We start from the raw sequence: 14,178 nt of genomic DNA, 5'->3' as shown, positions 1-14,178 counted from the left end.
GTAGGACAAGTAAAAAAATCATTTCTCCTAGCGCTGACTCACGAGCAGAGTTGATCTGTAGTCTACAGGGCCTGTCTACCCAACTACATTTTACATTCCAAAGGTCTGTACAAAAGCAGGAGGCCCACAGCAACACAACACTAAGAACCCATTACACACCATTACACGACTCCAGGGCGGTTCTTAGCCAGGAAGCAGGGGTGCCGTCGGTCCCAACAGCCCGGGGAAAGCTTAGAAACAAAGGCTGTGGAATTAAACTAATTCTCTCACACAACTTACTCAGCTGTCTTTTCAGGTTTGGTAATTTTATTTCTCAACTTTATCATAAAATTACCAAACTGGCCCCAAACTTCCAGTAACTCAGTCGCTACCCGGAGCAGGAAGTACTGGGGATGTTTGGAACAGTCAGATTCTCGAATGTAAAGTTCTTTAACGAGCATTCCAACGTGAATGCAACAGCGTACTGGCTCCCAGGGGCTCCCCCAGCTTATCTGGAAGCGGTGTGTGTACCAGAACTGAGCTCACTCGCAGGAGCTGTGGATTTTAGGAAAGCGAGGTCCCGGTTCTGCCACTTCCTTGAAGTCAGATTTCTATCTCCCCTCGTGGTCGCAATTCAAAAGCCTTTGCCCCACATACCACTGCCGAAGTATCTGACCGTGTTATTGGTGTGGGGGGCGGGGGCAGGGGACAACCCAGGTCACCACCATCAAGAAGCAGGCCGTTTTGGGGAAAGTTTCCACGCTGCCCCCAGATGAGGCCGTCACGTTGCACCCGCTCGGGCTGCTCGCACCCTTTCCTGCTGTCTTTGTGCAATATTCTTCCTTCCACGTGCATTTCAAACCAGCTATCGCCCCTCCCCCCAAATCTGGAGATGAGGTGTGCAAATCAAGCCTCCCCATTGTCCCAAGTTTCATTTGCATGCTGTGGCTACTAAACCCGGTGCTGTTAACCCTTCCCCGGAGTCCGGCACCCCGCATCCCTGGGATTCTTGTACTATCACTGGGATTCCATTGCGGTGGCTCTTGCAAGGCCCCTTTCTCCTCAGTACCTCGGGAATCTGCCATATGCACGAGAGCCTCCTTACGCACACTCTGGGCCACTGAAGAACTCGTCAGTCTATACAACTGTCTCTTGTTTTTCATTCCTACTGTGTAATAACCTCAATGCTGTGGCGTCACCTTTCCCAGTCACAGGGATTAAACTCAAACAGTAGGAAGTCAGGAGTGAACCATTAAAAAAAAAACCAACTCCATTATAGGCCATATTAGCATACTCGAGGTGGAGCACTCTGAACTGTATGGGGGGGGGGGCAGAAATACAGCCTCACATAAAACATCACAAAGGCCCACTCACTCACTTTCAGAAGAAAGCCAGCTACAAGGTGCTTCCTGAAGGCATTACGTCTTAGGCAGTCAAGAGTCACTAAAGCTACTCTGAAGTTCTTACCGACCACGACCGCGCCTGGGCCCGCTGTGAGCCGAGAGCGCTGCCTCACCAAGTGGGAAAACAGCCCGTCTTCTGGGACCCCTGAGGCTCTCACCCAGCATCCTGGAGTTCAGAGCGCTCCAGGGCTGGGGAACGGCAACCCCGCTGCGGCACGGACAGACGGTTTCGTTAGAAATGCTGCCCAGGGAGGAGCGCCCTCGCCACCGCCAGCCACTGCGCTCCTTGATTATTTCATCAGTTCACAGGGCGACCTCTAAAACAGCCCAGGGAAGGGATGGGGGCTCCCGCTCCTCCTCCCCCGGCGTTCCAGGGCCAAAAATGGAGGCGCACAAAGAGAATGCAAATCCGCCCCCACCTAGAAGGAGCCACTGCCTCCCCCCACCGCCCGGTACCTGGAAAAAAGGAGGAAAAAAAAAAATCCTGTGCCATTAACGAAATCGAAAGACTCCTCAGGGTGAAGGGGAAAACTGGGGGGAGGGGTTTCCACAAGTTTTTGCCAAGTTTGCACTAGTTCCTTTTTTTTTTGAGTTAAGAAGTGAAAGGGAAGCAAGCGAACCCAAGACAAGATAACTGCTAAACTCCGACCTCACGAGTTACTAAAAACCAGCAAAGGTCAAACGGGAAAGGGTCGCGAAGATAAAAGGCTCGGAACACGCCGGGCGCCCAAGTTCCGCGCCCTCGTCCAGGGAGAGGCCCGTCCCTCTCCCCACTTCCTCCTCACCCCGAATCTCGCCGGCCCCGTCCACACCGCCGGCCGGGCACCCCGGCTCCGGCCCCCTCCGGGCCGAGGAGACGCCCGCCTGAGGAGACGCACGCACCGGGCGGCGCGGACACCTCGGAGCCCCCGCGCGCGTCACTCCACGACAGCCCCGCACCCACGCGCCCGAGCGCCGTGAAACTTCGCGTCCTCGGGACTTCCGCGGGCCACGCACTCGGGTGGGGGTGGGGGTGGGGGTGGGGGTGGGGGCGGGGGTGGGGGTGGGGGCGGGGGCGGGGCGCTCAGCGGAGCGGGGGCGCCCCGACCCAGGTGCGGGGCCCGGGACCCCGGCCCCTCGGGTGGGGGCGTCATCTCGTGTCAGTCACTCAGCCGCCTCCAAAGCGATGAAGACGTTAATTGAACCAACCTGAGCGGCATCAAGACCCGCGCTTCCGAACCTGACGGCCTGGGGGCCCCCAGACCCCGCGGACCGGAGGGGAGCCGGCCGGCACGCGCCCCGAGCCCCCCGGGCCGCGGCTGCAGGGCCACCCCGCCCCCACCCGCCGCGGCGGGGGGAGGGGCGCGGAAACACTCCCCTCCCCGATGCACCGCTCACTGCCCCGGGCGTGGCCAGGCCACGGGGGTCCCGAACTCGCCCACCCCCACCCGCTCCGAGGGGGGCTCGGGCCCGCGACCCCCGCCCGGGACCCCCAGCAGCGCCCTCCCGGCCCGCGCACCCCGGGGGCCCGGGCCCGCGCGCGGACGGCTCCTCCGCTCGGCGCCTCCTACCAGAAACTTCCCTTTTTTTTTTTTTTTGAAAAAAAAAAAAAAAAAAAGGAAGAAAGGAAAGAAAGAAACACTTTTCGGCTAACATTTCCATCCTGCCCGCCCCGCCGCCCCCAGCCCCGGGAAGCCGCCCCGTGGGAGCCGCTGGGGGCATCCGAAGTTGTTGGTTTTTTTTTTTTTTCTTTTGGCCTTTTAAATCTTTTTTTAAAATTAGAGTAGAAAATGTAAAAATAAAGGGAAAATCCACCTTATCACACACCTCCAGGAATCGCAGCCCCGTGCGCAGCCGCCTCCGGGGATGGGCAGGCGCCCCGGGGCTCCCGGGGACGCGTTTGGGGGGCGTCCGGGCCAAGGGGGGGTGGGCGCGGGGTCGGCGGCGAGGCCCGGCCCCTCCCGCGGCCCCCGCGGACGCGCCCTCCGCCCGGCCATTGTTCGCGGGGGACGCCCGGGAGGACGCATTGTTTTGGCCGTTCCCAACTCGCCCCGGCCCCTCGCGGGGGACCCCCGCGGCCGCCCCCTCCCCAGGCCCGGGCGGCCCCCGCGCGGGGCCACCCAACTTCGGCGGACAGCGCCCCCGCCCCTCAGCCCCCCGGGCTCCCGCGCCCGCCGAGGCGCCGACCCCCGCCCGCGCCGCGCTGGACGTGGCGCACGGGCGGCGGGCGGCGGGGGTCGCCGGGCCGGCCGGCCGGGGAGGGGGCGCCCGCGAGGGCCGGGCCGGGCGCGCCCCTTTACCTGCGGCGCCGGCTCCTCGGCCATCCTCGCTCGGCGGCGGCCGGGGTGAACTGACACCGCCGGGCGCCGAGGTTTGAATGAGGAGGGCGAGGGGAGGGGGCGGGGAGGCCGGCGGGAGGGGAGGCGGCCGAGTTTCGCTCGGCCTTTTGTGCGGACACCTCCCGGCCTCCGCGCCCGCACCCGGCCCCCCGAAACACACGGGGGCCCCGCTCCGGGCGGCGGGCCGCGCCATGCCCCGGGGGGCGCCTCGGGGACCCTCCCCCGAGGAGCGAGCCCCCCCACCCCCACGCCACCCCCGCCCGGAGGGTTGGGGGCCGGGCTCACCTCGGGCGCGGGGCTAAGGTGAGCGGGGCGGGGGTGCGCACGGGGGGCAGAGGCGCGGGCGCCCCCTACTCGTCCGCGCGCGGACAGTGCAGGCGAGGGGGGTCCCTAGAGCCGCCGGGTCGCGGCGCGTCCGGCGCAGGGGGACTGTTGGGTCAGAAAGTGTTCAGGGAGCAGCTGTTGCGCCCTCCCTCGGCCCCGCCGCTCGGGAACGCCCCGCCTCCAGCCGCCACCGGCCGCTCGGGGCCGCCCCGGGCCCGCCCCCCCGAGGCCCACGTGACGCGCGCCGGCGCGCCCCTGCCCCGCCCACCGCCGCAGGCTCCGCCCCGGAGCGCGGGCGCGCGCCCGGCGGCCGCCGCGCATGCGCGCGCCTCGCCCCCGCCCCCGCCCCCGCCGCCTGCCTCCCGCCATCCGGCTTAACGTGGCCGGCTCGCGCCGCGGCCGTTCCACTGACAGGTAGCCGGGGAGGGGGCGGCGAGCGCAGTGCGCAGGCGTGGGCCCGGCCCTCTCGCCGCCTCCCCCTCCCTCGCAAGGTGCGCCCCGCGAAGGGAGGGGCCGGCGGCCTGAGCTCCTGGGTCGCCCAGGCTCTCAGACAAAAAAAACCTTTACCCCGCCTTGGGCAGCACACAGCTGTGCACGGAAAAAATAAATAATAAATAAATAAGCACTTTGTCTGATTTTCTTCAAATGTGGAGGAGGCTGGCTGAAACGAGATCCTTAAGATTTTCCCTCAAATTGGTGTCCTGTAATTGTTTTGATTTTGTTTCCTCGCCTGGAAGGCTGGCGCTGCTATTACAACTCGGATTTCTGAGTTGGCCCAGGTTCCAAGAATCCACTTGGATGAAGCCGGGCTTGCAGTGGGGACCAAAAAATAAAACCCAACCCAGTAGCCTCTCCCGGCCCCTGGGCGCCCCCAGGGCTTCCCGGCCGTCCCGTCCTCGGAGAAGCGAGGGCGGACGAGGGACGCGGGTCCAGGGTTCCACAGCCCGCGCGACGCGCCCACACTTCTCCACGTCAGGATGCAGATCCTGCAAATGTGCATGGGACGCCCGCTAGAGAAAACAGCCAAGGTCTTGGTGCTGTATTTTTTAAACTGCCCTTCGGTCGATCCCTGCTGGAGAAATTTAAAACAACCAGAAAGGCTTTGGGAACATCTATTTCCTAGAGCAAAAGACAAAAAAAAGAGCCGGAAGTGATGAGCTCTGCGGGGACAGGGAATCGAGGCGCCGGCCTCGCGGGGCGGGGGTGCACCGGCATTTCGCACAGACCCACTCAGCCCACATATGGCCTGGTTAGTCTTTTGTCAAAAGGAAGTGAATCGATTACTCGCTCACACTTAATTAATGAGCAGCGCCAGAAGTGGGCTCTTAGGCCGCACTGATTTTCTGTTTCACTCAAGCCCTGGGATATTATTGATCCCTTTAGCGGCAGGGCTGGTTTTCTCCGGGGAGCTGGTGCCCGGAAGCCACCTTGCAAACACGGCCTTCGCTCACCCCACGCCGTGAGCACGAGTGGCCGTGGGCCGCGCAACCTGGAGCCCGGGAGCCGGGCCGCGCCCGCCAGCCTCGCTCCACTTGTTAATGCATAACCTTTGAACTCCGAAACCGCGGAGGCCTGAAAAACCCAAAACTGAGCCCAGAGGAGCGGTCCAGACTCGGCGGCGGGAAAGGGGGAATGATCAAATATTTTGACAAACCGAGAACAATGGGGCTGCGGGGTCCGGAGACCCCGGCCGCCCCCGCAGCGCCGTCCCAGAGCTACCATTTTGTGTGCGAGATAGCATCACCCCGGCTGGGGACGGCCCTGACCCGCCCTGGGGAGGGGACGGCCCAGGAAGTGCTCGCCTTTCAATCCGAAGGAGTTGTATTGGCTGATCTGCCCGCCCAGTTTTTATATGCGAGCCCTAACGGTGGAGCAAAAGGAATCACAAAGAACCAGGAGCAATCCTGGAGACTCGCCAACCAAACTGGGAAATCGTTGCGAAATCCTGCGGGTGCCTGGCCGCTGAGCCACCGAGGGGGCGACCCGCCCCCTACCCCAGGTTCACTTGGAAGGCAGGTGTCGTTCACAACCACGTTTGAAAAAAAAAATGGCAACTCTGAGTACACCGGGAACGCTAGGTTTCGTGGTCCACGCCGAGAACGCCTGCTACGACCCCAGGACACGCACACTGGCAAGGGAACCTTGTTCTGCATCACCCCTGGCTCCGCCCACGCAGAAGCCGGCTCGGCGGGCACCCACCGGGCCCGACTGCCCCCAGGGAGTCGGGAGCCACTGACACAAAGAACGGACCCAGGAGCAACCTCCTCCAAGGCGAACCGGAGCCCCTGCACTTGGGACCCCCAGAGAGGGCAGAAAAGCACCCCCTGGCCTATCAGCCACACTTCATCTGTCACAGCCCTCCCTGAGACGTGCTGAAAGTCACGCCATTAGCTCTGGTTTGATCCTGCACTTAGTCCCCATCCTGTTTTCTATCCGGATCCTGCCTGTCCCAAGATTCCCCCATCTTAGCAACCAGGACGGCGGCAAAAGACAACCTTTCCTATTCGCTGTAGTTAATATTTATTGGAATCATCGCTTGAGCCTCAGCCTTAATTAGAACGGAATGCGGTATGATCATCATTTTTCCCGCGGATCACTACTAGACAAAAACAATTTGGAAATTGTGTAAACCCCTGGAGCTGAACGAGTGCCAACAAAGATACTGGGCGTAAAAGAATTCAGTGTTCGGAGCAGGAAACCTGAAAAACTACAGTGAGGAGTTAGCAGGAAAAGAGGAGAAAGGCAAACCTGCCAGTCTTTGCAAAGTACAAAGGACATTCGAGAAGGACGCAGGGGGAGCCCTGTTCACAAGACCCAATGCACTCAATTAAGAAGGGATCACAAACACCAATCTTGTCTCCTCTACATTCAGGCACAAGAACCCACACGAGTCACCTCTGAGTGCCCAGACTCTATAAAATATCACAATGATGTCCGATTAAAAACAAATATGCAGAAGTTACCTTTCAGAAGTAAAAGCGGTGTCTACAGCTGGAAACTCCCTCTCCAGGTAGCCACCAGACCACCTGGCTAGGAACAATACTGGAGAGATGTGACTGTTGGTTTTTACAAGCAAACTAAAAAGGGTGGGGCCAAGAGGGAGGCTCCTATCAAATAGAGGTTCTGGTACAACCCCGGCTAGATTGGATCAATCAGTGGGAATCTTTCATTTTTGCTGGATCAGTCCCGATGATACTTTTGATGCAGTGCCCTTCCCCCATCCCCGCAAACACAGCTTACACTTATGTCTTCTAATATTCTAGATGGTTCTCCAAGTTTCCAACATGTCACTGTAAACTATCTTAGAAATCCCAAGGGGCGCATGGAACGAGGAGCACCTCTGGAAAGCTCTCAGCACCCCCGAGATATTCCAAACAGGGAGCTTTGGGAGGAGAGAAGGACGGGCAAAGAAACCACCATTTACTGAAATCCCGTTAGGAGTTGATCATCTGAAACCCACAATGCCACAAAATGTGAAAAGTTTTGAGCTTCAACATGAGAGATAACAAGCTGAGAATCCCACACCTGACCTCCCGTGACCACAGTGAAAAAACCTGGGCACAGTAATATATATTTATATGTGTATATATATATATATAAAAGGCCATTTGTATAAAGCCTTTGGAATATAAATGGATTTCCTGTTTACTTGTGGGTCCTATCCCCAAAATATCTTATTCTGTAGATGCAATATTCCAAAATAAAAGGTCTGAGATTGGAAACAGTCCTGGTCCTGAGCATTTGGGAGGGGTCTTCACCTGTGCCACCATCCTCTCAATACATGGAACCATCTTCCTTCCACGCACGTAAGCCAAACACTCTAAGTCAAATTATGATAGTCCCTCGTCATCTCCCTCCCCCCACACACACAATTCAGCAAGCCCTGAAGTCCCTCTCTTAGCCTATGTCAACAACAGAGCCTAGTCCTCCACTTACCTTCATCATAACGCAAGCCTGCCACAAGGCGTGACCACCGTCTTCCTCCAGACGAGCAGAGAGCAAAGTGTGCCCAGATTTCTCCCAGCTTCTTCCTTTCTAGGTTTGCCTTAATGTCTTCTCCGCCCATAACCCAAGAGGCCTTTTAAGGAGGATATCAAATCCCGTCACCGTCACCGCCCTACTTAATGCCTTCCTATTGCCTGGAGGGAAACAGAACAAACTCCACAGTTTATCTCATCAACCTGGTGACCACAGCCCCTGCCTCACTCTCCAGCTGCGAGTCTTGGCACACTCTTGGCACACACTTGGCGCCCTGACCTTGAGCTCGGGCCTGACCTGGCGCCCTCAGCCCCGTGCCTCCCTTGGCCTACCACCTCCGTATTCTCTCCAGGGAAGCAGCTTTCCTGCCTTTCCTAAAATAAATAATAAATAAATAAATAAATAAAAAGTATGGGGCTCTAATAGTCCACTGGGTCATTACACATTGAATATCTGTACCTCAGATATAGACATCTACAATTAAAATAGTATAAATAAATATTTTCAAAATAACCTAATTCTACCTCTTGAGAGCTGCCTAATCCTAGATTATTCAATCTCTCTTGGGTTTCACTTTCCTTATCTATAAATGAGGGTGCTAAACATGATGAAGTTAAGTATAACTGTATTACTTACATAAATCATAAAATGTTTATATCTCTATGGGACTTTGCAGAATTCAAGGAGACTCACTGTACAAAACTCATAGAGTTTTGGGTACCTGGTCCTGCTGAAGACCTGGGAGTTGGAACAGGAAGCAAAGTAACTGAAATCTACCAGGAGGGAGACAGTTTATTTGCAGGCCTGAGACACTGGGGAGGACACTTGCTGTGTTAGATTGGGCCCCCAGGAATCAGGTAGCATATTCTATGCTGGGAGCCAGCACATGTCCCTTTCAGAGGGGACCCACAAGGAGAAGGCCTGAGGAGGAAAGACCTGGAAGGCAGCCAGTCTCATGAACAGGGGGAGTAAGGAATGGAGGCAAACGGTGGCCAAGTGCAGGACTTGGTACGTGGGAGCGTCCTCCTGATTTATCCCCATCCTCACCTGCTGGTTCTTTCTCCTCTCTTGGGCCCCCAAATGTTGACGTAAGTGCCCCAGGTCCCACGGCTGGCACCTCTTTTCTGTTCGGGGAATTTCCTGCTGTTAATTACAGTCATGCCCAGCAAAACTGCCCCCTCCATTCCCAAAACACATTTCCAACTGCTGACTGCATCTGCCAAGTCCAAGGTCCTATCTCCGTGCTGTTCTTCCGGCAGACATATACAGGGCCACTTCTCTGAGCAAGCCACACACTGATCTCGTCAAAAGTCAGGCCTGATTATGTCACGGCCCTGCCTAACCGCCCCTCCCCCAACGGCATGTCTCAGAATAAAAACAAAATCCTGATAACATGGCTGGCATGTTCACGCAGGCCCTGCTAAAACTCTGGATTGTTTTCCAAGAACAAGCCAGTGAGAGGAATGCAAGTAAAAAGTGAAAGCAGCATTGAACTTCAGGACCGGCTCTCTTCCTCGGATGATGGACCTGAAGGTGTCACAGTCCTTTTACTGCAAGCTGGCATTTTCCTCTCTCTGTCCCAACAGGACAATCCCAGAAGTCAAACTCCTGCTGATCCACCTGCCCGGCGCCCCCACCCCTAATCTCGTCAATCTCTATCCCTTTAGTATTGCCCCTTCCTGAAAAAGAGTAAGCTGGACCTCAGGATGGCCAAGTAGCTGCCTGAGATCACACAGCTAGCTTCATTTTCCTGCCTCTCATCTGACCCCAGCTCTGTCACCAACCAGAAGTTCCTTAGGTCTAAAAATCAGCACTGGCACCTATCTGTTTCCTGAACACTCAGCACTCAGCTGTGCGTCCTCAGGGGCCAGGCTCAACCCTCCTCCCTCACCTACCTCCCCTCCCGGCAGCTGGAACTACTCCAATTCCCTGGGCTTGCCCTGGGGCCAGTCTCCTCCCACCTCCCAGTCACTCCCACAGTTCTTGGTGTCTCCGTGTCCCTGGGCCTCTTCTCCCATACACTGCGGAATCTCCTTAGAAAGTGGAGAAGAGAGGCCACAGATGTATGTCCTAGCAATTAGCAGAGCGCTTTGTGCCCAGAGCTAGCTGCCAATAAATGTTTGTAAAGTTAAAATGTCCTGGACATTGTAGCAGTCTCGTTCCACAGGATACTTCCCTTGCTCCTGGCTCAGCAGTGGGTCTTACAGATCCTGTCACTCCAGGATCTCCCAAAGGCACCCTCTCCCTCCACACCCACTATCCCTGAATCCTAACCCGTGCCATGATCTCATAGCCCATTCTCCTCTGTCTTCTCCAGAGCGCAAAATTCTGTTCCCCAACCCACTAATAATCACCCTGCTTACTTTCTTATGTGAAAATCTCCTGTTTTACCAAAATCAGTCTTTGTTCCGGTTCCTTCTTACAAGGCAAAACCACACCCTGACTCCAGCCAACCTTTCAGCCTGATTCATTCAATAAATATGTATTGACTATTCTTTCTTGTAAGCATGTGTCTAGGTAGTAATTAGAAAGAGGCACAAAACAAATGGAATTCCTGCCCTCGTATAGCTTCTATTTTAACAAGAGAAAGACATTAATCAAATTTAAACACACATAAACAAACATGTAAGTACAGTACCTACCCTAGAGAAATCATCACTTATATGCACAAAGAAGCATACACAAGGATGTTCACTGTAGCACTGTTTATAAACATGAAAAAATGAGAAACAGCCTACACGTCCACCAAAAAGAAAAGAAACCATACTATAGCCACATTTTGGGACACAAACACCAGTTGTAAAAAAAGCTGTGCTGCATTTATTCATGCAAACAGATCATCAAAAGGAAAAAAAAATCAAGCTACAAAAAGGTAGCACATTCTTGTTTTAAAATACACACAAATATTATCTAAAGGAATCCCTATCTATTGTACATATACACAGAGCGAGACCAGAAATTGCTGTGTAAATACATCAACAAAAGCTGGGGAGGCTCACACCAAAAGTTATAAATTCTCTAATATGGACAAGGACACTTGTTGGATGCTAAATGCTTGCTCTTTTTATATGTAAAACATTCAGATTTTTATATGCAACCCATAGAATTAAAGATCCGTTGCCTATAAACATATAATTACATGAAACAAGCCGGGCACAGAAAGAGAAATATTTCTGATCTCATTTATCCATGGAATCGGAAAACAGAGGGCTCCCGGCGGGGAGGAGCTGAGGCGGGCTCAGGGGCTGGGGGCACCGTGGGGAGAGGTGAGCCCTTAGCAGCAGTAAGTCCTGCAGCTCCGTCACACAGCGCGAGCGCACTTCCTCACAGCGCCTTGTCGACTTGAAGACTGCTAGGCGAGATTTTAAATATTCTTAACCACACACAAGGAAAATATATCAGATGGCGGATATATTAATTAGCTCGATGTAATCCCTCCACAATGTATACCCCTATTAAACCACACTGTACCCTACAATGTATATAATTATTATTTGTCAATGAAAGTAAATTAAAAAAAAAAACACCTACCATTTCACAGTGTTAAAGGGTCTGGGGAACAAGAAATGTGGAAAATTGTTCATGTTTCCATAATTCTAGACCTAACTCTCTCCTGGCTGTTCTGGCTTCTGCCCCGCCCTGGCTCCCCAAAGCGCAAACTCAAGCAAAGCTCAGTCTGTAACCCCCAGCACCTGGCGGCCACCTCCTTCAACCCCTCTCTCCGCTGTCCAGTGCTCCTTTATGGGACACGGGCTGGACCGCGCCTGGCTCTGTATGTGGGCATTTGTCTCGCTTGTCAGCACTGCCGACTCCTCTCTCTGCTGGAAAGGTGCCCAGCTCGCAGGAAGTACTCCGGCGTGATCCATCTCCTTAGCTAAACGTGCCCCTGGAGTCCCACAGTCACTCACTCCCTTCCTCTCTCACTCACTCAGCACATAGGTGTGACGCACCTGCTGTGTGCCAGGCACTGCTGTAGGGGCTAGGGAGGCCGCATGGTGGGTTAGAGGATAAGTGCTATGAAGAAAGAAAAAGAAGGGCCAGGAAGTGTGGCGGGGTTGGTGCTAGGAGTGATGTTAAATAGCCTGGTCCAGCAGGTGGGGGATGGCCATGCCGCCATCCCATATGGGCACCAGTTTGCACTCCAGTGCTCCACTTCCGATCCAGCTCCCTGCTAAAGGCCAGAGAAAGCAGCAGAAAATAGCCCAAGTACGTTGGCCCCTGCCACCCACACGAGACTCAGATGAAGCTTCTGGCTCCTAGTTTTTTTTTGTTGTTTTTTTTTTGTTTTTTTTGTTTTTTTATTTTGACAGGCAGAGTGGACAGTGAGAGAGAGAGACAGAGAGAAAGGTCTTCCTTTGCCGTTGGTTCACCCTCCAATGGCCGCCGCGGCCGGAGCGCTGCGGCCGGCGCAGCGCGCTGATCCGATGGCAGGAGCCAGGAGCCAGGTGCTTTTTCCTGGTCTCCCATGGGGTGCAGGGCCCAAGCACCTGGGCCATCCTCCACTGCACTCCCTGGCCACAGCAGAGGGCTGTCTGGCTCCTAGTTTTGGCCAGGACTGGGTCAAGCTGCTGTGGCCATCTGGGGAGTGAACCAGTGGACAGAAGATCTCTCTCTCTCTAACTCTGACTTAAATCTTAAAAGCAAAAAACCTGGTCTTGCAGAGGTTTCACCATGGAGACCTCAGCCAAGTTCTAAAAGGGTAACGGGGAGCCACGAGGTGTTCTGGAGTGAGAGCATTGCAGGCTGGGGAGGCAGGTGAAAACCTGGGAGCAGGTGAGCTGGTAGGTGACGAACACTGTGACCACATGGGAGACCAGAGCACTGAGCCTTTGGATTTTATTCTGAACGAACCTGACACTGAATAGTAAAATGAGCAAAATGACAACCTGGCTCTGCGACTGAGCAGCTTATGAAACCATGATATAACCAAGAGTACTCCTACAACAGTCACGTCACGGAAGCAGTGTCCTTCCCCGAAACCACGCAGGTACCGCGGCGAACGCACACTTCCAGGTCGCTTTGACAACAGCGGCAACAGTAGTCATGGTAAGAAGAGGAACGACAAGGGGAGAAAGAAGGCGACTTACGGGGGCCCCGCACGTGCTGGAGGGCCAGCTTGGGGTCTGTTTATCCATCCTGTTAGCTACTCCCCTGGAACCTGCTACGCGGGCACTTCCCAAAGTTTACAGAAAACAGAATTCATGGAGACGTTTATATTGGTACAAAAACATTTGAAATACTTGTGTCGTTTTCACAACATGCATTTTCGTGAACTTTTTGAAGAACTCTCATATCCATGGGTTTCAAAATTATTTTGTACTCAGCACGTTGTGACTGAATGGGTAAGGCTGCCGCCTGCAGAGCCGGCATCCCACGTGGACCCCAGTTCTGAGTCCCAGCTGCTCCACTTCCCATCCAGCTCCCTGCTAATGCACCTGGGAAAGCAGCAGAGGATGGCCCAAGTGCTCAGGCCCCTGCACCCACGTGGAGACCGGGAAGAAGCTTCTGGCTTCTGGCTTTGGCCTGGCCCAGCCTGGGGCCAATGCAGCCATTTGGGGAGTGAGCCAGTAGATGGAAGATCAATCTCTCTCTCTTTCTCTGTAACTCTGTTTTTCAAGTAAATAAAAATAATTCTTAAAAGGGGGGGAGGGGCTGGTGCTGTGGCATAATAGGCTAAGGCTCTGACTGTGGCATTAGCATCCCATATGGGTGCAGGTTCATGTCCCAGCTGTTCCTTTTCCAATCCAGCTCTCTGTTATGGCCTGGGAAAGCAATGGAAGATGGCCCAAGAGCTTGGGCTCCTGCAACCACTTGGGAGACCAGGAAGAAGCTCCTGGCTCCTGGCTTTGGATCAGATCAGATCAGCTCAGCTCTGGCCCTTGCAACCATGTGGGGAGTGAACCAGCAGATTAAAGAGCTTTGTCTGGGGCCAGCACTGTGGCGCAGCTGGTTAACACCCTAGCTGTGGTGTGGTGGGTTAACACCCTGGCCTGAAGCACCGGCATCCCATATTGGCGCCGGTTCTAGTCCCAGTTGCTCCTCTTCCAATCCAGCTCTCTGCTATGGCCTGAGAAAGCAGTAGAAGATGGCCAAAGTCCTTGGGCCCTGCACCCGCATGGGAGACCTGGAAGAAGCTCCTGGCTCCTGGTTTCAGATCGGCACAGCTCCGGCCATTG

General features: G+C 55.1%; 1 protein-coding gene across 14 annotated transcripts in view; it reads right to left on the bottom strand.

Annotated features, from left to right (window-relative positions):
- Window positions 1-14,178, bottom strand: part of ZNF217 (zinc finger protein 217) — a 39,039-nt gene that overhangs the window by 20,898 nt on the left and 3,963 nt on the right. For 3 of the 14 annotated variants that reach the window (XM_089307003.1, XM_089307001.1, XM_089306999.1), the window contains exon 3: window positions 7,961-8,163. The exons of 2 other annotated variants lie outside the window; for them this stretch is intronic. The gene's annotated coding sequence lies outside the window, so the exon portion shown is untranslated. Of the gene's footprint in view, window positions 1-2,167; window positions 2,335-2,570; window positions 2,903-3,176; window positions 3,512-3,661; window positions 3,937-3,985; window positions 4,200-6,987; window positions 7,129-7,960; window positions 8,164-14,178 lie in introns of those variants that run through there. 9 more of the 14 variants (XM_089307000.1, XM_089307004.1, XM_051832647.3 and 6 more) reach the window with 9 other exon arrangements.

The sequence above is a fragment of the Oryctolagus cuniculus genome, chromosome 11, assembly GCF_051225735.1.
Source record: "Oryctolagus cuniculus isolate XC-2025 breed Fujian yellow rabbit chromosome 11, ASM5122573v1, whole genome shotgun sequence".
NCBI lineage: Eukaryota > Metazoa > Chordata > Mammalia > Lagomorpha > Leporidae > Oryctolagus > Oryctolagus cuniculus.
The sequence above is the reverse complement of the archived record's forward strand: the minus strand, read 5'-3'. Positions and strand labels throughout refer to the sequence as shown.